The following is a 25,955-nucleotide window of genomic DNA, read 5'->3' on the forward strand; positions in this document are numbered from 1 at the left end:
GGGGGTGTTGTCCCCCCCCCCCCCCCCCCAAATCTCCGAGGCGTGACACGGGGGTCTGCGTGTGGTCCCTTTAGACCTGCCTGGGTGTCTGGCTGGCTGTGCGCGGAGGTAAGGAAAACCCTGGCTGTTATGTAACCTCAGGGGCTTGCGACTGGGACAGGACCGCTCTGGTGGTGGTCCCCGCCAGCTGGGAGAGCAGGAGTGGGCACCCGCAAGGCTGGTCCTTACCTGCTGTGGGAGCCGCTGATGCTTCTGGACAGGACCCCCCCGCTGACATTTTGCAGTTGTTAGCCTGTCGTGAGCATCCAACTCCTTGCTTGCTGCCCCACCTGTCAGTGAGCGGGGGATAATTGATCACCAGGATGCTGTTTTTAATGTTACCTGCCCATCCGTGTCCCCGTGCTCTGAGGATAAGCCCAAGTCTTAAGCGCTCAGGTGTACGCGGAGTGACTCACATGTTATTCCATGAGGAGCTGTTTATTTTCTCTGAGCAGGAATTGCTTCAGTGATTGTTTCTTACACAGTAGGGATAGTTTTCCTTGCCTTGCCCCTAAATGATCCTACATCCCTATGCTTATATGCTAAAGACAAAATAAGATGTATTATTTCTTAAAACTTGAATTCGGTGCCTGACTTGCATGGATCTTGCTGTGTGCACTTGTGTATTTACCGAATGTAGAGGAGGGGTATTTCTGCCTCAAAGCACTTTAATCACAGTAAGGAGCCTTAACTTGCTTATTCTGACTCACAGATTTTACTCCGACATGTGACTTCATTTACATACATTTCTATATCATGGTATAAGGATTCTTTTCTTTAATGACTTACGTTTTTAAAAATTAAAATGGACTTTTAACATGCTTGTGTGTTTTCTTTGCATTTAGCAGCATCACATGTTGTTAACAGCAGCTGCTGTGTCATCCCTGGAACCAGAAATCCTAGTTATTACATGTACAGCTCCTCTTACCCTCCCCCATTCAAGAGACTCTTATTATGATCTCCTGAAATTAATACTGTGTATAGGCATACATTTGACAGCATTTCACTACCGTTTGGCATATTGGGGTAAAGGCACAATTATGTTTAGCAGTGGCTGTCTTCTTTATTTTGACTTTGTTGTATTCCCATCTAGAATAAATCCTCTAGTATTTGGAACGATCTGGTCAGATTAAAATCACTACTTTTTAAAATGTTTACATATTCTACAAGCAGCCCATTAAGGTGATCGGGATTTTGTGCGTTGGATAGTCTGTCTTGCCACTTTTTTCACTCAGCCAGTTCCCCTGATATTTTTGTGGATCTTCAGTACAGGAACAGGTAGAGAAACACACCTTAAAAGCAGAAATATACTGCAAAACTTGGCAGTGGAACTTGGGGAAGGCCTGGATTAGAGCAGATGTCTTCAGACTTTCGTGGCGTTGACCACATCTTACTAGACGGATGGTCTTGTGGCATACTTCCCCTCCAACTTCCTTCCCAGTTGTGATCATATAACATCCCTGTGGCAGGGTATAGCAATTAAATATGTTGAACAGTAAAAAAAAAAAAAAAATAATAATAATTTACTGTGTTTTTTAGCTGTCTTTCAAATCTGATCAACCAGCTGGAAACCAAGTGTTAGCATGAGGTGAATAACCCATTCTCTGGACCAACATTGGTCAGTGGTCTGTCTTGGAAACCTTTAGAGTTAGATGAGCTAATGATATTGGAGACTGACAGGAATGTATCTTAAATAGGATATTTGTATACAACAGGGCTTTGGAGCGGAGCCTGGAACACAGAGCAGTGGAGCTGTAAGTTTTTGCCTGGAGCTGGAGTGGAGCCGGAGCACCGCTCTGGAGCGGAGCTGGAGCATAGCTCCAAAGCCCTGGTACAACACAGTTCTTGCTATGAAGCTGCAGATTATGCTCCATATTAAATTTAATAACGGTCATTCTTTGGGTAAAATTGCACTTAGTCAACTGTTTGCCTGAAGAATCTAGGTACTGTACAAACACACTTGGCTTCTCTATCAAAAAATGCTTTGTTTGCATACAGTGCATGGGTTTATTTCTATAGCGACTGGAAGTGGCAAAGACACTTTTTTTAACCCCAAAACTCAGGTGTGATTATATAAACAAAGACAACTGAAATGATAGCTACGGCACAGTAAGACGCCCAAGAGAGTTTCTGTAGACCGAGGAATACAGGCCGCCGTGGTTTGATGTTTGCTTAAATGTGTAAAGTAAAACTTGCTGGTGGCTTTGAGTTTCTGAAGTGGAAGGTGGTAGGGAAAGGTGTTTGGCTTGCAGTGACAGTTCCTGGTCTCTCATCAAACAATTCCAAACCTACCTTTAATTTTGTGAGCCCATCATACAGCCTCATACTGAATTGTTTTGATAAGCAAGGCTCATTTCCTATCCTTGCTCTCCAGCTGCACAGTGCAAAACACTTGAACGTGTTTGCCCAGGTTTCTCTGCAGCTGGAAAGACACGTTCTCTCAGACACGAGCATGCTACCTTCCTCTCATTTGTGCCTGTCTCACGTTTACAGTGCTTTCATTTTCTTTGCTTAGGGGTGCTTTCTGTGTGTTATGGGTGACCCCCCCAGGACCTCTAGGGATCCAGCAATAAATTTTGCATTGGTATTAAAGTGGAGACTTGCTAACTGACTGACTCGCTCAGAATTCTGATTTCCACTGGTCCGGTATGTAAAAGCCATCTCTGGTATCTAATTGCATGAGATCCCAGTATGAAATGTTTGAGAAGAGGTGGAAATAACTTAATTAAAAAAACAAGTACTTCTAGAAGTCTCCACCACCAACTACTGTTAAGGACTTATTGGCAGGTTCATTTTAGCACTGAAGATTGTCCCACTAAAAATTTTAGAATTGAACGACTTCTTGTTTAGGGCTAAAGACACCCCATCGTACTTCTGAATAATTTCTTATTGCACCCAGTATGTTACAAGATTATTCAGAAAACATAAATCATTGCTTGGTGGACTTATTTATTTTTAAATGAAGGAGCCTGTACCAGTGTTTGAAAGAAACAGCTTAGCCATCATCAGTGGCAGAGTGAAATTGACAAGGCTGTTCATCTGCACTCCCATCACCTTGTGCTTAGTAGCGAAATTAACAAGTTTGTAAAAACTATTGGCAGTACCAGAGAAACAGTCTAAAACTTCACCGGAGTGAGGGGGTTGAGGGGGGACATGGCTCTGAACGCAGAAGTTGGGATAAAGGTACAAAAGCAGACTACACACACCGTAGCTAGGAGGTTCTGCAGTGATGGGGAGTGGATAAAGTAGAGCTGGTTTCTCCCTTTCAGCACCCAGATTTGAGGCCAAGAATTTAGCAAGTTTCAAAAAGGGATTGTACGCTTATGAATATTAAGACTATCCAAAGTCATCATAATTAATTATACATTTTGGAAGAGATGTTAAACAACATGCTTCAGGGTTTAAGCCAACCTCTAACTGTTAGAGGCCAGGATGAGGTCTAACGTGTGGGGCAGATTACTTCACATCTGCCTACTGCAGGGTTTGTGCGCCTTCCTCTGAAGCAGCCGCTACTGGTCACTGTCAGAAAAAGGGAGCTGGACTATTTGGACCTCAGGGCTATTCCAGTATGGAGCTGTTGCTAGGTTGGGATGGCTTAATATCTTTTGCACTTACTAGCTAGTGACTGACAAGAGAGAGCCTTGGTTGGAATCCCAGCAGCTCAGGAGCAGACTAGGTTCCTCACCGTGGCATTACCCTCGGACATCACTGGTGGGCAAGGGCTCCCTTCTGCATTTGAATCAGTCTCTGACCAGTACATGCCATTAGTTTTGTGATTCCTGGGTTAGATGCTTCTTTCAGAAAGAGAGAGACCAGGTGGGTGAAGCAATATCTTTTATTGAGCGAACTTCTGTTGGTGAGAGACAAGCTTTCAAGCTTCACAGAGCTCTTCTTCAGGTGACCTGAAGTTGATCCAATAAAAGATATTACCTCACCCGCCTTGTCTGTCGAATATCCTGGGACTGACATGGCTACAACACTCTCGGAAATATTCAGTTTCATGGCAGTGGAAGATGCTGCTCTGTTTAAACAGCCCAGCAGGTTGAAGTGTTCTGCTCAATCACAGAAACAGGTGCAGCGGCAGCATTGCAAGCTTCCTTGACGCACCACTCTATATAGTCTATGGATTCTCTGGTGAAACCGCTAAAGAGAGCCGCACTTGTGGTGGCTCCATCATCAGGGCCGGCTCCAGGCACCAGCTTACCAAGCAGGTGCTTGGGGCGGCCACTTCGGAGAGGGGCGGCACATCCAGCTGTTCAGTGGCAATTCGGCAGACAGTCCCTCACTCCTGCTCGGAGCGAAGGACCTCCCGCTGAATTGCCACCGCAGATCGCGATCGCGGCTTTGTTTTGTTTGTTTGGCTGCTTGGGGCGGCCCAAACCCTGGAGCCGGCCCTGTCTGTCATGGGGACATCTGTTCAGTAGGAACTGCATTGAGACTACCAACTTGCTTTACCTGGAGGCCACAAACCACTGTATGGCAGGGTGGATAAAAATCAATGATTTTTTTTTTAATTGAATTTTTTTAATTTAAATCAGATTTTTTGATAAGTTTTTTCCTCAAAAAGCATTTTATCTAAAGATAGTTTTAATTAAAACACATTATAGCTCAAAGATATCTCATCATGGAATAGGGATTATAAATTCTAATTCTATAGTATGAGACAATATATTCATGTAATGTTTAAGAAAAGTTTTTTGTAAATGATGTCCAATGGATTAGGGACCCAATCTTATGGAGTTCCAGGGGCTTCTGTATAGATTTAGGTTAATCTTTCCATCTACCCAATGGGACTCAGTGGTCAGTCTAGAAAATACCATCAGAGATGCTTAGTTTTGCAGTTCTCAAAGTGTGGATTTGTCTCTCCAGAGGTAACATGTTTGTTAACAGCAAAAATGTTTTAAATAAATAAATAATATGAGAAATAACAGACCTCAACCCTATTGTCCCTCTGCCAATTTGCATACACAGAGTCCATCCCTTACCTCTCTCTAAAACTGCAAAGTTCAATGAATAGAAGATTGTTTGGGGCAGGACAAGGAGAAGACGTCTGGAGATAAATGTGAGAAGTGAGGGACATATTCTTGTTTTGTTAAAATATGTTTGCTGTTGAAGAAAAAAATCCAGAATACTTAACGTAGTTGTTTAAATAAAACAATTTAAATGTCTGTCTGGTGATGTTCTCCTCCTAATACAGCATGGCAAGAAAATCCTCCAAATATTAATGATTAACCTGTTGAATTGGAGATATTTATGAAGTCATTGGGAGGTGAACTATTTGCTTCAATTCCTTTGGTAAATGAAATAACTAAATCATTCGTTTTCTGATATAGCTGTAAAACTACTCTGAAAAGTTTTCAAAATAAATCACTGTTTAAAAATGTATAGTGTGTACCTTCTGAAAATGAAACCTACATCTATCTGTGAGTTGTGAAGAATATGTATTAAGGTTATAACAACCAACAAGAATGCACTTTTATGTAGAAAACCATGATTAAATGGAGTCTTCCTGACTAGTGATTTAACTCATGATTTAAATCAAATCTACCCTGCTGTATGGCAATAACTTTTGGCCGTATCCTGTACCAAATCCAAATTGGTAAAAAGCGCCAATTCTTAGTTCCTTGCTTGTTCACTTTCATCTCTTGAAAAACATACAAATAAAACAAGAATCAGATGAGTGTCAGGAACAACTCAGTCCAAGAGAAGGACCTTTAGAAGAGTTTTCTTTCCTCTTCTCAGGAAACTCGTATGATAGTGGGGATGAAATCCAAGTAAAGAGAATAATGTTTTATAGTGAAATACTTTCCCTGTACCATCTAATTGTTCACATTTTTGCAGGCTGTTATATAGAAATAGGTGGGTTGATGCAGTATTTCAGGTGAAAATGAAATAGGCAGGGATGGGTTGTGACCCATAAAGCAGTAGATTCTAAACCTATACATACCTATGCACTGGTGGATTCAGTTATTATACTCTCATGACCGCACTGAACTCCTAGGATGTTTTCTTTCCTTGATCTGGCAGATAACTGCTCCCCAGTGTTTTTAAATTGGATACTAGGAGGGCTGGCAAGTCAGGGCTTAAAAGCTTTCTAAGTAGGAAGTGATCAATTCTGAAAGACCTGTTTCTTGTCTCATTGTGAACATTAAAATATTTTCTAACACTATTGACCCTGGGTTTTATATATGTTTATGGCCATGGAGTACTGCTCACATCCTAAAAGCTTTCCAGAACCTTGAAGTTGCGCATTTTAGTTGAAACAATTGACTTGTAGGGTCTGCATCAAGGTCAAGTATTTTCTCCAAAGGTCTTTCTTTGAGGTATGGTCACTTTCCAGAAGAGAAAATGAAGGCAGAGACATGGAATGACTTGCCCAAGTTCATACAGTGAGTGTTCTATTCTCAGCTCCCCTTCTGACTATCTGCCTGACTCCCAGCTCCACCTGCAAGGCTGCATTACCTCTTTTAAACCAAGGAAGGTACCTTAGAAACCTGCTTCTTGTCTCTTCCCTTCAAGCAATTCACAAGGCTGATGCAGAGATTTTCCCCTCTCACCGCCCAGACCAAGTTGCCCTTTGTTTGCACATCAAAATCAAACTCTTTGTGCAAACTTTGAATGTGAGAACAACTCTGCCCATTCCTCCTATTGCACTTGCTCTCCTTTCCTCCCCCCCCCCCCCCCAATTAAAAATGAAAACAAAGAATTTGAAGCAGAAATTTAAAATGGACCAAGTTAAAAATCTGATGTACATCAACTGCCTTCTGGATCAGATGGGGGGTATCCAGCGACCAATACCTGAAGTGAGCATTGAGAACCTTGACAGTAGGAGGGCTGTCTGCCTCTCTGCTCCCTCTTGAAATCCACTAAAAATGTTCCTTTGCTGTAGAGTTTTTGTCAAACATGCTGATTTCTGGACTTCTGAAAATCATCTCCTTTGAGAAGACGGTTCTAGTGTATTTGCAGCTCCATCTCTTCAGATTGAACCACAGAATGGCTGCCACAGTTCTGCCTAAAAACTAATTCACCTTATCTTGACAGTGGATTGGCCTGCATCTCCAGTCTGATGTGACATTAGGAGGCAGGTGTAGCATTTAGAGGCTTTACGGAAAAAAAATATGGCTGTTCTTAGAAAGTTGTCTGAAGCCTTTCCAACCAGTGCACACTCCAAAACTGCAGTTGATTCTGAAGGTTAATTATCACCTGTCTGTCATGGGCTATAGTATGCTGTCTCTTGTCCGCTGACTTTCTAGTTTGACAATAGCTGGAGCTGTAACTGTTGAGCAGGGACTGAGGAGCTGACACATCCATTTTGTTTTCCTGGAATAAATTCCATTTACACTGAAGGTTTTAAAAAATAATCTCTATCTAATGCTGGTTTTGTTCTAATTGTTGAGCATATAGCTGAGATGACCAAACCTTGCCCAGCCACGGGTTGCACTGGCAACTTGCCGCAAGCTCAAGGGCTGCAGCTAATTAATATAAAATGAAATAAACTCGAGCAGTCCCTGTCTGCTGTGATCAAGGTGGGGCATGGCCTGCTGGGATCTGTAGTCACTGTGGGGAGTTGCTCATTAACAATGAGGTCCGTTGTGGGACTTGTTGCAGAACAGCAGAATTTGGCCCGCAGGCTGTACCCTGGCCAGCCCTGTCATTGAATCCCAAAATGTATCCCCTTTTAGAGTGCCATGCAATCAAGATCATGGGGACTCCTCGCCTCTCCTCTGTTCAGTATGGATGAGCGCCATGTGAATCCTGCAGACTCTCGTGTCCCTGCTTGACTTTATCTACAGATGCACATTTATAAGATGCGAACTGCAGAATGCTGTTGCACACCAAGAAAAAGAATGAAGTTTTAGAATTCAAGCTAGGTACAGTGGGGAGCAATTACAATAGGGAAGAGACCGAGAAAGAAAGGTGGACAATGGCCAGTAGCTTTATTAAGTATAAGCAGATGTGCAAGACAGGACTGTGTGGCAGCATTCTCAGTATTGTCAAGCAAAGACACAAGGAACTGTTAAGGAGGGTGGGCAGGAGGAGAGGCCCTAATATTCTAGCAAGCTTGTTTCTCTTCAACTATCCCCTTTCTCCCTTCCTGCTGTTACCATATCTCTGTTCTCACACATATCTAGCAATCTCTTCACACTGTCCTGCTTAGAAAGTAACTTATTGTAGGTTTTGATACTGTGAAACGGTTCTGTTCCTGTTGGGTGGTGGGGGAAGAAGGAGAAGACTTCTGATCACATATGGTTATAAACATTTCCAGGGCACTTCTCCCAAAACTGGGGATTTGTTCTGATACACTTAACAAAACTTCCTCTTGTGCTTTGGAGGCTTTTGGCCTCTACTGCAGAAGTGGCTGCTTTTCATTTGCCAGAAGCCAGGAATGGGTGACAGGGGATGGACCACTTGATGTTGACCAGTTCTGTTCATTCCCTCTGTAGCCACTGTTGGAAGACAGGCTACTGGGCTAGATGGACCATTGAGCTGACCCAGTATGACTGTTTTTATGCCACAACTGTAGTTTGTGATCTTTGCAGACAAGGCACTATGAAGATTCAGATTTTAAATGGTTCTCCCTGGAGTCTTGTGTACCTCAACCAAACTTTATAATATGCCTTCCCCACTCTGATGCACTCACAACTGAAGGAAACAATCTGTCCCCAGTTCAAACCTCTGCAGAATGCTGACTTGTCTGGTTACCTCAGCATCTCCACGCTGATAAGTTTCTTTCACTGTTTGTAGTCATGTCCAGATCTCTTTCCTGAGAGGTTACAATTAATGTAGAATCCAGCGATGTGTATCAATAGTTCAGTCTATTCCTTCCAATATGAGTTACTTCATCTGTCAATTCTGAATTTTATCCATCAAATTGCCCATTCGCTTAGCTTTGTTTAGGTCCCTCTGAAGTTTTTCTCACTCTTTCGTGATCTTGACGAACCAACGTAACTTTCTCATCTGACACCCTACTTCTGTAGACCCTTTTCCAGATCATTGGCATGTACATAATACATTAATCCTAGTACAGAACCTCCTTGTGCCCTGAAGTTAACCTCTTGTCATGTTGAAAACTGGCCAGTTATTCCTGCTCTTCATTTTCTTAGCCAATTTCTATTCCTTGACAGTACTTTATCTTGCCCTAGGATTACTGTTTCTAATAGCTTCTTTTTTTGAAAATCCAAATATGCTGTCAGTCAGTTCTCTTCTATCCACTGTCTTGTGGGCATGCTTTACAATTCCGGTAGATTAGAGAGACATCTTCCTCTACAGAAGCTGCGCTAGTTTGCACCTACGATGTGCTGAGATGGATGTTCGATAAAAAGCTAATAACTGAAAGCAGAGTTGTATAAAACAATTGTTTACAGTACAGATTATTTGCTTATATAATTATGAAGTGACAAATGCAAAAGGTCAGCAGTTTCCTGGTAATGAAGTAAAATTCACTGGTTTGTGATTCCCAGGATCAGCCCAGTGCTCCTTTTAAGACAAGTTTATCACCTTTTTTGTTCCCCAGGTAGAATAGCTGATATTAGTGAGACTTCATATTTTTTGTTAGCTCAGCAACTTCACTTAAATTCCTTCAGAACTCTTGGATGTCTACCAGTTGTTGCTTTTTAAGGCCTTTTGCTCTTGAAATCAATGGGCTCTGGATCAAGTCCTTATCTTATCTTTGCCATTTATACATAGGGGAGAGAGGGGAGTTGGGTTCAGCATCTCTCTGGAAAAACTACAGTACTTTTCTTCTGATCTATTCAGGGATCCCCCAGCAGCAATTCGAAACTGACATGATGGGTGGATTTCACTACTACTGATGGGGTTCTCACTAGCAGCCCTGAAACTGACTAGTCTTCAGAAAGTCCTTTCCAGTATACAAATGATATGTGCAACATTGACACCACGCCTTTCTCTCTCCCCCCTCATCCCCTAAAAAAAACCCCAACCAACAAAAAAATTACCCCGAAACAAATTAATATTAACGAAAAGTACAATAATTAACAAACCCTGAACTCAAACCCTACCCATGCAGAGTTTTTACACCAAAAATGGAGAAGTGCCAGAGACTCCACAAAGTATGCTGGGGACTTTGCTGCTGCTATCGACTTTTTTTTATTTTTAATGTGGAACGTGCTCAGATACTATGTTAATAGGTTGCAGAATAAAACCCTAGGAGTCTTTTTTGCTCTTCTGAGTCAGTACTTGGCAAAACTGTGTGTTCCAGCAGAGGCACTGGAAATATTTTTAGATTCAGGAAGACAGTATTGCATTGACTTTCATTTGGAAGGTTCACTTTGCATTTATATCAGGTAGGAACTTGATGATTTTTTTTTTTTTTTTTTAAAGTGAAAGCCTAAATTCTGCTATACTAGAATATGGTCTCTCAGCTCTCAGAGAAAGCTCCCAGCTCACTGTGGGTGAGTGGATTTTTCTACCCTTCAGTAAATCTCCTGTTCCACATGGCTTTTGTACACCTTTTTAGACACTTAAGGTGACCAGATGTCCCAATTTTATAGCGACAGTCCTGATTTTTGGGTCTTTCTCTTATATAGGCTCCTATTACCCCCCCCCACTCCCACCCCCATCCTGATTTTTCACACTTGCTGTCTGGTCATCCTATAGAGACTAGAAGTGCAAAGAAGTCCTTTCTTCCTGCATTTTGCAATCTTTGTTCCCATCCTATGTTACTACATCTATCTGTTTTCTGCTTCTCATGTAGGATGAATTTGATGCAGAAATAGTAGCTGGCAGATTTTCGGACAGTGATCAATCAAGAGACGAGTACTTGTGTTGATTTATTAGTTCTTACAGATAAACCAAAGGTAGGAAGCCTTTGATTAGAAAGATCGTCCTAACATTCTTAGCAATTTGTAGGAACAAATATTTGTTGCGGGGATAGATTTTCCCTCAAAAGTTATGATTGCTCTTCTCCAATCTGTCCACATCTTTCCTGAAATGTGGCACCCAGAGTGGGACACAATACTCCAGTTGAGGCCTAATTAGCCTGGGGGGAAAAAACTTCTTTTGAATTAAATTCACATTCAGAGTTGGCCTTTAGTTATTTAACCAGTTGGTTGGGGCTGTGTAGGGTCTCCCCAGACTTGCATCTTCCTTGCCTCCAAAACAAATTAATTTAAGACTCTCTCTATTCAATTCTAATTAATATCTTGAGGATTGAAGGTGTGTTGTAGGTTGTGAAAAGACCCCGTTATTATTTTCCACCTAGAAGGTGGGGGGGGGGCAGTTTGAAGATGCAAGGGAAAATATTTACTAACCTTAGGGAACTGAGTGACTAAAGCACAGGACTGGGGGTAGAAATTGGCACTTTATTTCTTCTTCTGCCACAGACTTTCTAGGACCCATGGGTAGATCCCTTCAGTCTCTCTGCCTCTAAAATGGCGTTCATGTGGGATTTAAGGCTTAAATCAAAGAACCATAGAATATCAGGGTTGGAAGGGACCTTGGGAGGTCATCTAGTCCAATCTCCAAAGCAGGACCAATCCCCACACAGATTTTTGCCCCAGATCCCTAAGTGGCCCCCTCGAGGATTGAACTCACAACCCTGGATTTAGCAGGCCAGTGCCCAAACCACTGAGCTATCCCACATCCCCTCAATGGGTATATTGCTTGTAAAGTGCTTAGCACAAGATAAATATCTAGGGAGCTAAAAATTCACTGTTCTGGGTGGTGAGGACAATCTACATAAAAACATGCAGGGTAGGCAGGGGTACTGTGTGCCAACACTTCCTAACTTCTGACTTCTATATATAACCTGCCGCCACTTCATATATAAAGCCCATGTGTGACCCATTCTGTGACTAACCTCTTACAGCGACATCACGAAGATATTGATTTGGTAACTAGTAAACCTCTTGCCAGTTTCAGGTGGCCCCCAGTTCTGTGCTCAGCCTATTAGAAAGAATCTGGGCTAAGATGGTTGAAACTGCTTTGGAGCAGCTGTTTGAGTTTCCCCCTGTCATTTCCAAAGGAAGTTTTAGGTTGCTTGCCCAGGTGCATGCAGTGGGTGCGTCTAAGTTCTCTTGATGGACCCTTCTATTTTGCCTTCTTCTTTAACATCCTTGTGCTTTAAGCTGTGGCCTAGAGACACGTAAAACTGTCCTCACTACTTGTCAATAACTTTTACTTGCCAATTTTCTTAATAAAAAAAGGGGTGGGGGGTGGCGGATGGACGTTGTGTTCCTAAATTCTCCGTCTTCCCTCAATGTACCTACCCCAAACTCTGAGCATGTTTGCCCCCACCTCATGGGTGAAACCCTAAGCCCTGGATGTGAGCAGGGTGTCGTCATCCTGGGTTCTGTGCACTTGTCTGCAATTGCCTAGCTTAGAGTTCCTGTAGCTTCCCTCTCTAACTATGGTCTAGGTTAATATGAACAGATTAACCTTTCAGTCTCTGCAGGGTTCATTCTAATAAATCCAGTAGCCTTGTCTTTTCTGAGAATCCTAGCGGAGTGGCAGTTCATCCTGCACCTGGCATTCTGTACATGGTGCAAATGAGAGCCCAGCTTGTGCATTGCAATGTATTTTGACTTTAAAATAAGTGAGTGTGTCAGTTCTCAGGGTGCCCGTGACTGGGTGTCACCTTATTTCCCCTGCCTCCAGGAAGAGAGAGACTTGCTTGTGCTTACGTAGGTGTCCTCTCCCTGACACCTCTAGTTGGTTTAGCTACCCAAACAATCTCTTCAGGGCCCTCATCTTGCTCTGCAGGTTAACAATAGATGCACCCCGGTCCTCAAACCCACTTTGAAGCATTCCCCTGTGAAATTCCCCGGCTCCTGTCACTGGCTGTTCACAGTAATACCAGGTAAACTGTCTCCAAAGGGACAGTGCACACACCAGCTTCTTTCATTCAAGTGAGGATCAGCTCCTATATGACATCACAGCACTGAACTTTATTTATAATGAAAATAATCATAAGTTTATTATCAAAGATTAAGATTTAAGAGATAATGAGTAAGGATAATAGGAACAAAAGGTTACCTATAAAACCAAAGTATAACATGCTTTCTAGAGATGATATTTAATAGACTAACCATCTGTGTAAAACAGCAGTTCTCAAACTTCATTGCACCGCAACCCCTTCTGACAACAAAAATTACGCAACCCCAGGAGGGGGAACTGAAGCCTGATCCTGCTCAAGTCTCTCCACCCCAGGTTGAGGAGGCGGTGGCAAAGCCAAAGTTCAAGCCCCACCACCCTGGGTCGGGGTGTGGGGGCAAAGCCCAAGGGCTTCATCCCAGGCAGGGGGCCTGTAACCTCAGCCCTGCCACCCAGGGCTTAAGCTGAAGCCTGGGTCTCACTTCCCAGGGCTGAAGCCTTCAGGCTTCAGCTTCCAACCCAGGCGGTGGGGCTCAGGCTTTGGCTTTGGGGCCAGGCCCCAGCAAGTCTAACACCAGCCCTGGTGACCCCATTAAAACGGGGTCATGACCCACTTCAGTTTGAGAACCTCTGGTCTAAAAGCATTCCTGTCTCACCCAAATGTCCTTTACAGAGCTTCCAACTAGAACAGGTTGGGATCCTGTTTTCTTGAATGTAATCACACTGCCTGATTATTTCCAAAGGTGCAACATGAGAGTGTCATTTTGCCACCACCTTATATCCCCCCCCCAATTCATTGTTGGTCCCCAGAATCCAGCTGACCACTCCCCCCTTCTCCCAGGTTTATTCCCTCGTATGTTGACTTCATGTTGATTTCATGTCCTCCTGTTGACTTCATTGCAAACAGAGCTTCCATTGCGTTGGCTTACGGTGGTTAATGTACACGTGCTCCTAGACAGATGGGGAATAGATATAGCTTTGTCTGGCAAAACCTGTGTATCAGTCCTGTCTTGGATGTAGACTTTGAAACACATTTTCAGTACGTATACACAACTCCTTAAATAGCATCCGTTCAAACATCTCACAGTGATTATGAGGATCAGTATGACATAAGATTTTAGAAGAGCTTCATGTGACCCTCTTTGGACATATCCTATGAAAACAGTATTTTGGGTGTAGCAAGTTGGTCAGGCCCGTCAGGGGGAAAAAATGATCAGGGATGGTGTGGGTCCACTGCTCAATGGAGAGGTGAGCTGGTAATGGAAGATGATAGGAAGGCAGAGTTGCTCAATGCCTACTTTGCTTCAGTCTTCTCACAAAAAATAACACCTGACTAGATGACTAGCAAAGTTACCATAGACAATAAAGGAGAAGGGATGCAGATCAGGATAAGTAAAGAACACATCAGAGATCTGACCAATTTGAATGAATTCAACTCAGCGGGGCCTGATGGTATTCACCCAAGGGTACTGAAGGAATTAGCTGAAGAAATCTCAGAGCCACTGGCAATAATAGTTGCAAACTCATGGACAGCAGGAGAGGTCCTGGAAAGCTGGAGAAGGACTAATGTGTTACTCGTCTTTAAAAAGGGAGAAAAGGAGGAGCCAAGGAGCTATGGACCAGCCAGCCTGACTTCGATACCTGGGAAGCTACTAGAGCAATGCGTAAAACATTCAGTTTGCGAGCACCTGGAAGCTGAAGGGGTGATCACTAGCAGTCAGCATGGATTTACTAAGAACAAATCATGCCAAACCTGCTTGATTTCCTTCGTTGACAGGATAACTGGTTTGGTGGATAGGGGGAATGCAGTGGGCATAACGTACCTGGACTTCAGCAAGGCTTTTGATGCAGTCCCACATGACATTCTGATAAGTTAGCGGGTTCGGCAGAACTACCATTAAGCAGATACATAACTCGTTAAATAACTGCAAACAAAGAGTAACTATTAATGGAATGATGTCAGATTTGAGGGAGGTCTCAAGTGGGGCTTCACAGCGATCTGTTCTGCGTCTGATGTTTAACATCTTTATTAATGACCCGGATGTAGGTATAGAGCACATACTGATCAAATTTGCAGATGACATAAAGGTGGGGGGGGGTGGCCAATACTTTGGAGGATAGAGCTAACATTCAGAGGGATCTTGATAAATTGGAGAACTCGGCTACAGACAAAATAAAATTCAGCAAAGACAAACCAAATGCACAAATACAGAATGGGGTATAACTGGCTTGGCAGCAGCACAGCCAAGAAAGGATCTGGGAGTTGTGGTGGGTCACAACCTCAACATGGGTCAGCAGTGCAATGCTGTTGCAAAAAAACAAATGAAATTTTAGATTGTATTAACAGAGGCATCAAATGCACGTCATGGGAGGTGATAGTACCACTCTACTCAGCACTGGTTAGGTCTCAGCTGGAGTACTGTGTCCAGTTTTGGTCAATGTATAGAAAGGATTGAGGGAAACTGGAAAGGATCCAGACGCGAGGAACAAAGATGATCAAAGGGGTGGAATGCAAGCCATATGAGCAAAGGCTGTAGGAACTAGGCATGTTTTGTTTGGAAAAGAGAAAATTAAGGGAGGACATGATAGCGGTCTTCAAATACTTGAAAGGCGGCCATAAAAAAGATTGGAGAAAAGTTGTTCTCTCTTGCCACAGAGGGCAGGACAAGAGGGAATGGGTTCAAACTGCAGCCCGGCAGATTTAGATTAAATCTCAGGATAAACTTCCTGACTGTAAGAACAGTGCAACAGACTGCCTAGGGAGGTTGTGGAAACTTCTTCACTGGAGGCTTTCAAAAGGAGACTGGATAGCCATCTATTTTGGATAGTTTAGATACAATAAATCCTGCATCTTGGCAGCGGGTTAGACTAGATGACCCTTATGGTCCCTTCTGAGCCTGTGATTCTGAGCGTTACTGTTTTACAGAACAATGACCCGTTTTCCAGTTGGCATCAAGGTGTTCTTAGGGTTACAGTTACATACTCATTAGATCCTGGCTTGTTTATTTGTACATTCCAGCAGAGAAAACGATCATTGTTTCCTGCCCCGGGTCAACATAAGCTTCTGTAATGTCATGCACTGTATTGTCATGGTGAGAGCAAGTAGATTGATCACTGGCTTCTTAACAGCTTGCTGCAGGTTTTGGAAGCGCCTATGGGACTGGGGAAGGTTACTTTTCTGTTGGCCTCTCCTAGTCCTTGTTTTCTAACAAATTGTGCACTTTTTTTTTTACTGTCGGTCAATTGCTTGTGAGTTAGATCCCTTTCGTGTCCCTAAGACATCAGCAAGTGTATTAAATGATTGTCATGATGGGGCTCCCCTTCTTTCATATCTGCATGACTGTTAATGCAGCTTTAGAGTGGCACTTATTCCCTCACACACCTGCTGTGCATGTGCTAATTTTCTCAGAGTAAAAAAGTGTGAGCTTTCCTCTGTGCCATTTTATTTTCCCCTCTCCCAACTGAATGAAATGAGCTGGGTCACCCGAAGCATGTTGGTGAAATATTTATGGCCTTGTCTACACTTAAAGGGTTTGCCTCTAGAGCTGTACCAGCAAACCTCCTAGTGGAAACGGAGCTTATACTGGCAAAAGAGTTCTTTCACCATGATAGCTTAAACCAGTTCCCAGAATGGAACTCCTATATCAGCAAAAGGATTTTTTGACAGTAGAACTGTTGACACTAGAACTCTTGTTGATGTGAGATGCAATTTCTATGGATCTCAGTGGACTGAGTGGACTTCACCACTAAAGCTTTGGTGATCTACATCTCCTTGTCAAACGTGTAGTATTCCCACAGCTTTCCTCTGTGCAGTTCTGAGCACGGAACATCATCTTGCTCACTTCTGGCCATACTTTTCCCTTTCTCCCTCTACTATATCTTGAGTGTCTATTTAAATCTCTTTCCTTGGAACATCCGAGGCCACCACCGCTTCAGTTGCAGGACAAGGCCTGACTGTGTTTTGCTTGGACACTGGCATTCTTCAACAAAATAGTTCACATGATGTTTTAGACTTTTCCAAACAAAGTCCATTTTACTCATTGCTTCAATGCAATTTGTATCCTACAGATGTGGTTTTAAGGGCCATTACTACCAGGTCTCAGTCATGTATTACCATGACTGCAACTATATTGGTTTCCAGGACTGAAATACCCTTTATGTGATGTGCGGCTGGAACACTGGGGTCTGGAAATTTATCCATCTCAAAATTCACCCATTGTCACCCCTAAATTAGTCTAATCTGTGGTCTTTTTGTTTAGCTTTTTATCCTCCCTGTTCTGCCTCTAAAGCCAGCTATTACAGGAATCAGGGCTTTTGGAATTCGTGCATTTCCACAAGCATTTATCTGGAATCCATGTTTAGAGACCACATTGGCATTTTGGTCAGCTAGACTGTCTGGATAGCTCTTTTAATGCATTGTGAAAACTGAAGACTCATTTGCATCCAATGCATGCTGATGAGTAAAACTTGGAGCTGCTAAAAGCTCTATAAAGGTCACCAGAAGATCTGGTTGATCACAAATTATTTTTTGCAAATGTCCTTCAGAACTTGACCACGATTGGAACTTGAAACCCTACTGCAAGATCAAGTAGAATGGTTGGTTGTGGCAAAGTGTCACGCTCCACTGAACTTCTCCTGAAAAACTTGCTGTATTGTGAAGTCCCATACAGTAACTTAACTCTTGGACTTGAGGCTTTGCATTTATAGTTCAAAGCAAACTGTGGTCTATGGATCGTTAGTGCTTTGCAGAGTTCTTGCTGGTGGTCTTGAGAGATGGAAGATCACATGGTGACTTCTCATTTTCACCTGCTTCTGTGGATCCCTGAACTCTTCAGTGAAAATACTTTCCACGTGTTGATTTTCATGGAAGCAGTTGCTTTGAATTACAGAAATTAGGGCAATGAATGGATCTCTGAGAATCTCTAAGAGATGGTCCATGCTGTGAAAATCAACCTCTGGTCTAAAGAAATTACTTGAGGGATGGGAGAGTGCTTGATTTGGAGTACCAGTCTGCTTCTGACTTGAATCGGCACAGAACTTCTCCCTTTCTGCAGAAGAAAGGGAGTTTTTGCATACTCCTAAGGGAATTACATTACATTGAGCTTCTGGGAATGAGCTTGTTATAAGAATTTCACATTCAGTGTCTAGAATCTGAGACTTTTTAACTAAGTTTGAAAAAAGAAGTTTCAGAGAACAGTGAAATAAAGATTAGGGTCTGATTTTGTTTTTGTTTTTGTTTTGTTTTCCCTCCTCCAGACTTGCTAAGCAACTATGACTTGAGTTGAAGGCAATGGGAATTGCAAATGCTCACTCTGATTTTTCAGAAGTGCTAAGTCTGTAGTGCGGACTACTTGATAAATGCATGGGGTTGTGTAGGGGTTCTTAAACTGACAAAAGGAAGGCATATAAAGATGCATTTTTAGCAAGCAAATGTTTTTTTTTCAACTGCTGAACAGTCTGGATGTGAAATGGAAATAAAATGCCAGTAGCACCAGAGGGAATCGGGAGATGTGGGTTCTATTCCCAGCTCTGTAATGGGTACATTGTGTGACTTTTGGACTAGACACGACCATGTATATTGTAAACTCTCTGGAGCAGATGATTGTCTGATGTGGGTTTCCCAGTGCCTCATATAATGGGCCCCCAATCCTGACTGAGGCATCTTGGCACTAAAACCCCAATCTGCTTTGGTTAAATGTAAATGAGAATCCTTAACTTTGTAACAAGCACAACTGGTGTGATATCTAGGCCTACGTAAACTAAGTAGCCTAAATTGCAGGAGAAGGTTTAGATTAAAAAAAACGAATTCCAGTGACATTTTTAAACATGAATAATTCTTCTCAGGTTAGTCTTTTTAAAATTAAGTCTTACTAATCCCAGACTCTGGGTGTTAATTCAATTGAGTCGTCACCTTTAAATTCTCGTCTAGAGGGAAACTTTTATTGTTAGCATAATGCAAGTGGTTGTAGGCTATTCTCCTAGGTTCAGTAGAAGTGTTCACTGTTAAAATTCCCAAACCCCTCAAATTATCCGAGCAAATATCTGGCAAAAGATTTATCCTGGGGTCACACTCCCTGTAAAGCACAAAGGTCCTGTCAACTGTCACATCTGCTTAACACATGAACTGATTATGTGTTTAGTCCAGTCGTTTCACCATTCATTTAAGAGCAGCTAGCCTTATAAGCATATGCAGTATTGAGTTTTTCAAAGTCTTTGAAAGTGCTATACAGGCACTGAGTTCTGTTCTATTAATTCCTAATCTGAAGCCTTTTTAACTTCACTTTCTCTTAAACTGATAAGCAGATTAACTAGGTCTGTTTTTTTCCCCCTTGTGAATAACTGGAGTAAAGTTACATGGTTCAGGCCAGGGGTTCTCGATCTTTTTTTTTTTTTTTTCTTTCTGAAGATCCTCCCACCGTGCTATAAAAACTCCATGGCCCATGTGTGCCACAACAACAGTTTCTGCATATAAAAGCAAGGGCCAGAGTTGGGGGGGTAGCAAAGCAGGGCAATTGCTCGGGGCCCCATGCCACAGAGAGCACCATGAAACTAAGTTGCTCAGGCTTCAGTTTCAGCCCCATGCGTTCAGGCTTTGGGTTTTTGCCTTGGGCCTCAGCAAATCTAATGCCGGCCCTGTGTGGCGGACCCCCTGAAACCTGCTCGCGGCCCCCCAGGAGCCCTGGACCTCTGGTTGAGAACCACTGGTTTAAGCCATTGGCACTCCCTGTTTGTACCTAGTCTGATGGAGACAGCCAGTAATTCCCTGCCATATTAATGGGTTTTGAATATATGTAAAGTCCCCAGTAGGTTCTTTTGCAATTCGTTCCAGTGGCGATAAGGCTTTCATGATGACATGCAGAGAAGCTACGCAGCCATGGTTGATATAGTCCTATTAAGCGCTAGTCTAAGCATGACCTTCTGATGTTACGCCCTTTCCAGGGTGTTATTTCCTTGCTTTTGGGGTTGTCTTGCTTTGTATTGGGTTTTTCAGACACGGATGAATTTGCCCTTGGTAGGTATGGAAATTGCATTCCAGGCTCTAATTTTAACTGAGATACAATTAATTCTTTTTATTTTTCAAGGCTTAAAAAGGGAGCATTGCTTTCATTATGCTAGCATAGTAATGCTGTTCTCCTTGGGTCATTACTGGGACATCCGTTCTTTTCTTTAATTCAGTTGATTGTTCGCTGGTAACTATCTTATTAAACAGCCATTGCTCCATCTGGTAAATCTTACCAAATGTATTGGGTTATATCAGAAATCTCATTTTAAAGTAACTGCAGTAGCCCCTTCCTGCATTTTCTCATGGCTGAGTGATTACCAAGCTATGTCTGTGTCGAGCAGGGGGTGCCCCCACTACGGGGGTGCATAGGAATGTTTGTTTGGGGGGGCACGGCAGGGCCTGGGAAGCCTCCACAGGGAGCAGGACAGGAGAGCCATCCAACCCAGCTCTGCCCCAGCTCTGCTCCTGGCCCCAGCCTTGCCCTCAATCTTGGCCCCTAACCACAGCCTGGTCACAGCTTCCACCCCAAGCCTCAGCCCCCAGGTGCTGCTCCGCTCCTGGCCCCGTCCCCAGCCTCGGCCTCCAGCTGCTGCTCCATTCCTGGCCCCGGCCCCACCCCCAGCTGTGGCCCTAGCCTCCGCCTCCTTACCCCTGTCCACATCATTTCCCCCGCCCTGGCTCGGGGGGGAGGGGGAGCAGACAAGGGTAAGGGAGGCGTGACCCTGAAAAGTTTGGGGACTACTGATACAGAGGCTTTTTGCTCTCTATCTCGGCCTGTTGCTAAGTGATACAGATGCTTCTGTGGCAGGTTGTAATGTGTCATACTTCATTGTGGTGATACTGAATATAATTATGGAGTCTATTTAGCACTGAAATCCCCTCCCAAAATATTCCCCCAGACTTCAAGATTAGTACTATATGTACGGAAGTGTAACCACTTTGTCCAGTTTGTCTGTCTGCAGAGGGCATGATGCCGCTGGCTTGTCAAGATCACGGTCTCAGATTTTCAAAGCTGGCTGTTAGCTAGCTTGCAGATAGTCTTCGATGACTATTGAGCATCTACTGCCTTCAAAGAGCACCCTCAGCTTCTGCCACAGCTATGGTCTGTTGTACGGAAACACTGTTTAAAAATTAGCTTGGCCCTGGAGAAAGCAGCATGCTGGACCATGGACTAGAGATCCAGTCATGATGGATGCACTAGAGAGCCTAAATGATAGAACCTGTTCAAGTTAGAAATCCGTTTTATAGGCGAGAAATGAGGTTTGTGCCATTATTCACGACTTTATCTTGTAAAGGACTGAAAGGTTTTAAATTACTTGTTTTACTTACACTTTGGAACTTTTTTGACTTTGTTAATGGAGCTTTCCTCGGAGAGCAGAACTTGGAGGACTTTTTCAACCCTTAATAGGAAGGGTGATTGAATCTTTCCTGAGCTCGCGCCTTCAAAATGTTTAGCAGAAGTTGAAGTAGAATAGGTGTTAAGAGCATTTCAACTCCCTGATTCAAAATCTCTTCTCTCAGTTGTTCAGGTTTCAGTTCCTTGACATCTGATGTCGTCCTTATTGTTTCTCCAGTTGTCTGTTTTTGTCCAGAGTTGTCTTGGTAAAGCAAAATCTGAACTATTAGTGCAAAGCAAGAAGAAAAAAGTAAGGAATAAACAACTGAGGCTGCCTTTATATATCAAGGCCACAAACCCAGTGTTTTTCTGTACAGGTCACCCTTTTAAGTTTTCAGACTTTTTTTGCAAAACTGCTTATATAACCTGGAACTTTAATTCTGTTTTTTTAGTCTTGAAAAACAGAATTTTTGTTACTGTCGTTTACCAGGTCATTCAAACCATTTTGCCTAAGTATGTCTGTGGCTCCTAACTGATTCGGAGGATAATGTTTGCAGACATCTTGGCAATTCATCAGTAATGGGAAAGGGAATATGGGAAAGGGACAGACAGACAAATGGAATCTAGTAAAATTATTTACAAGAGTGGCAAGTGGCTCTGTAAGTCTGTTTTTTTCAGATTGACAGAGCAAGATGAAGTCTGCCAGCTGTCTCTAATGTGCTTAATGTCTCCTTACTTGAATCTCTGCTTTGTTGAAGCCCATCTGGGACTGGACTTGAAAATGGCTGAAACTTCATCTAGTGCAGGGGTTCTCAAACTGGGGGTCAGAACCCCTCAGGGGGTCGCAAGATTATTACATGGGGGGGTCACGTGCTGTCAGCCTCCACCCCAAAAGATAAAATCCTTGCAAATAAAATATTTTCAATAGAAATTCAGTTATCCGTGGGGGCCGGGGGAAGAAGCAAGGATGCAGTCTTTCTCGCTTAAAATGCTACACTTTGTAAAGTGCTTTGAGATCTATGAAGGAGAAATGTGGGGTAAGTGTAAAGTATTACGGTATCATTTCTTTTGCTGCAGTGGGCTGAGCAGAGACTGAGGTTTCACTCTGAGATCCCTAGAGATGGATTTAAATCTGACTTTATTTGAAAATACTGTGGCCTTGTTATGACTCTGCCTGGAGTATAAAGTGGTTGTGCAATTAAAATAAATCTGCAGCTTTATGTATCTGGGTCTCTGACCTTGTCAGATCTCTCTAGCTAAGCAGGTTGGAACTGGGCTAAGATGTCACCAGGGAAAACCCAGTTGCTGTAGAGATGGGTTTAGTTGCTGCAGTTTAAGATTCAGAGTAACATTTGTCGTTCCGAATTGGTACTAAACTAATCCCCTAGTTCTGATGCTGGAGGTTCCATCTTTTGGATGTGACAACCATAGAATCATAGAAATGTAGGACTGGAAGGGACCTTGAGAAGTCATCAAGTCCAGTCCTCTGTGCTGTGACAGGACCAAGTAAACCTAGACCGTCCCTGACAGGCATTTGTCCAACTTGTTCTTAAAAGCTTGTGATGATGGGGACTCCATGACCTCCCTTGGAAGTCTATTCCAGAGCTTAACTATCTTTATATTTAGAAAGGTTTTTTTTAATTTTTAAATTAATAGCGATATCCTATCTCCTAGAACTGGAAGGGACCTTGAAAGGTCATCAAGTCCAGTCCCCTGCCTTCACTAGCAGGACCAAGTACTGATTTTGCCCCAGATCCCTAAGTGGCCCCCTCAAGGATTGAACTCACAACCCTAGGTTTAGCAGGCTAATGCTCAAACCACTGAGCTATCCGTGTCTCCCCCCCCCCCCCCCCCGTCTCCTAACTTTCCTAATATCTAACCCAAATCTCCCTTGTTGCAGATTAACCCAATTACTTCTTGTCCTACCTTCAGTGGACATGGAGAACAGTTGATCACTGTCCTCTTTATAACAGCTCCCAACATATTGGAAGACTGTTACCAGGTTCCCCCGTCAGTCGTCTTTTCTCAAGACTAAACAGGCCCAGTTTTTTTTAACCTTCCTTCATAGGTCAGGTTTTCTAAATCTTTGGTCATTTTTACTGCTCTCCTGTGGACTCTCTCCAGTTTGTTCACCTCTGTCCTTAAGTGTGGTGCCCAGATTTGGACACACTATTCCACTTGGGCCTCGCCAGTGCTGAGTAGAGAGGGACGGTTATCGCCTATATCTGTCTTACAACACTCTCTTGTTAATACATTCCAGAATCCTATTAGCCGTTTTTGTAACTGTATCATATTGTTGACTCCTATTCAGTTTGTGGTCCACTACAATCCCTCAATCCTTTTCAGCTACTACCAACTAGACCGTTATTCTCCATTTTGTAGTTGTGCATTTGATTTTCCTTCCTAAGTGAAGTACTTTGCACGTGTCTTTATTGAATTTCATCTTGTCGAATTCAGACCAATCCTTCAATTTGTCAAGGTCATCTTGAATTTTAAGATGTCCTCCAAAGTGTTTGCAATCCCCTCCCAGCTTGCTGTCATCTGCAAATTTTATAAGCATACTGTCTACTGCATTATCCAAGTCATTAATGAAAATATTGAATAGTAGTGACCCTGTGGGACCCCACTAGATACGCCCTCCCAATTTGACAGCAAACCATTGATACCTACCCTTTGATTATGGTCTTCCAAACAGTTGTGCACCCACCTTATAATAATTTAATTTAGACCACATTTCCCTACTTTGCTTATGAGAATGTCACGTGGAGCTGTGTCAAAAGCCTTTCTGAAATCAAATATCACACCTACTGCTTGCCTCCCGCCCCCCATTCACTAGGTCAGTAACGCTTTTAAAGAAGGAAATTAAGTTGGTTTGGCATGATTTGTTCTTGACAAATCCAAACTGACTATTCCTTTTAACCCTATTATCCTCCAGGTAATTACAAATTGATTGTTTAATAATTATGCTCCAGTATCTCTCCAGGTATTGAAGTTAGGCTGACTGGTCTATAATTCCCTTTGTCCTCCTTGTCGTCTTTTTGAAGATAGGTACTATGTTTCAACTTTCTCCAGTCCTCTAGGACCCTCTGCCGTCTTCCAGGAGTTCTCAAAGATCTCAAACCATGGTTGATGTGAAAAAAATCAGGGGATCTTTAAAGACAAGAACAATTGTTAATCTGGTTTCTTGCCCAAACAACTAGGTGTACCTACGCTTTGCCTGTAGGTCCGGTTTTACCTATCCTGCTCTGTAGTGCTGCAGTGCTTTCCCAGTTACTGTGTTCCACTCCAGAGATGATTTGCGCTTCCCTGGTGGGTGAAGATTCCTACCTGTAGTTGTGAGCTTGTAGTTGCTGCAGCACGGGAGGTCCCAATCAGGAGCATGGTCCCTTTGTGTTAGATGGCATATCAAGTCCCTTGAGATCTTGCTGGGTGAAGGGCTCTATGGAAATGCAGGATAATATCAGAACCTGTCCTGACTGCTCCAGATTGTAGTGATCACCTTGAAAATACTTGACATCTTTCCTCCTATTAATAGTAAATGGTTTTAGGAGCAGGGTCATAAAACTGTGTAGTTGGGACATTTGTCTCTCTCCTGGCACTTCTAGACTGGCTTGTTACCACAGCAAGGTTCTGCTTGCTTGTTTGAGTCTTGTCATCCTATTTGGAGTCCTTAGACGTATCCTCTTGCACCCGCCAAGGAACCATTTTAATAACTCTGTTTCCTAAAGAGCAAGACTGACAGGACTCCCTTTGGTGTTGATCCCACACCAATTGCTAGAGGGGTCACTGTTGAGTGATGCAGGTCACTTTCTTCCCCGTCTTCAGAGGAGAGCAAGAGACTAGGAAAACGTCAAACATGAATCTTCTGTGTTCGTGCAGGCCATGGCTGATAGGTTTGAGGGACACCCAGCAAGTGTTTCTTGAGAGCAGTGCTGCACCCTTGCTAGTTTGAGAGGAATGGTAGGGATCCTTAGGTAAAAGCTACTATGGTCAGTTGCCAGCATAGGAGAATTTTAATCTTGTGCCCATTTTAGTTGGAGTTAGTACTGGTATTTGCTTACCTCTTGCTAGTAAAATTTTTCTTCTGTTCATGGTTTGAGAGGAAAGATAGTCCAGTAGTTAGGGCACTAGTCTGGGGCTTGGGTGACGCTGGTTCGAGTTTCTGCTCAGCCACAGAGATCTTGTGTGATTTTTGGCCTGGAACTATGTGCCTCAGTTCTTCCTTTCCTCACAGGGGCATTATGTATTTATCCTCTCTAGACATTGTGAGTCTTACTGTGCTATCGAAGTACCAAAAATAAATTGTAGTACAAATGGATTCTGCTAAAATGGAAACAATTTCATCCCTAAATCCACTAACCTTCTCAAGAACTCTTTAACAAGAAACAGGGTCATTGTGGCTGCGTACCAGCAGAGATGGGGAAGACAGACAGGCCAAGGGGTCAGAGTGGGAGATCAGCCCTCTGAAATATGAGTAGTTTTCCGAAAGCAAATGCAGATTCCTACATTAAGAATGTCCAGTGAAGCAACTAGTAAGGATTCTTTCTGATCTCCAGAGAAGCTGCCTTTTGAAGTGCACATCCCCTGCAGGTGGCTCAGGCAGAAGGTTTTTTATGTAGCTGAACGTGCACGTACTGCTGGATCAGCAGTTCTCATTAATGGATTTCTACCAGAGGGTAGCTTTCCATGTACTTGAATGCCCTCTGACCCTCCCTGCAAAAGCCAGCTGAGAAGAGAAGCAGGGCC

The 25,955-nt window shown here is 43.1% G+C and overlaps 1 long non-coding RNA gene across 1 annotated transcript in view; it reads left to right on the forward strand.

Annotated features, from left to right (window-relative positions):
• LOC117878677 overlaps window positions 1-25,955 on the forward strand; it is an 89,299-nt gene that overhangs the window by 604 nt on the left and 62,740 nt on the right. The window lies entirely within an intron of this gene.

This window comes from Trachemys scripta, chromosome 6, assembly GCF_013100865.1.
Source record: "Trachemys scripta elegans isolate TJP31775 chromosome 6, CAS_Tse_1.0, whole genome shotgun sequence".
Taxonomy (NCBI): Eukaryota; Metazoa; Chordata; order Testudines; family Emydidae; genus Trachemys; species Trachemys scripta.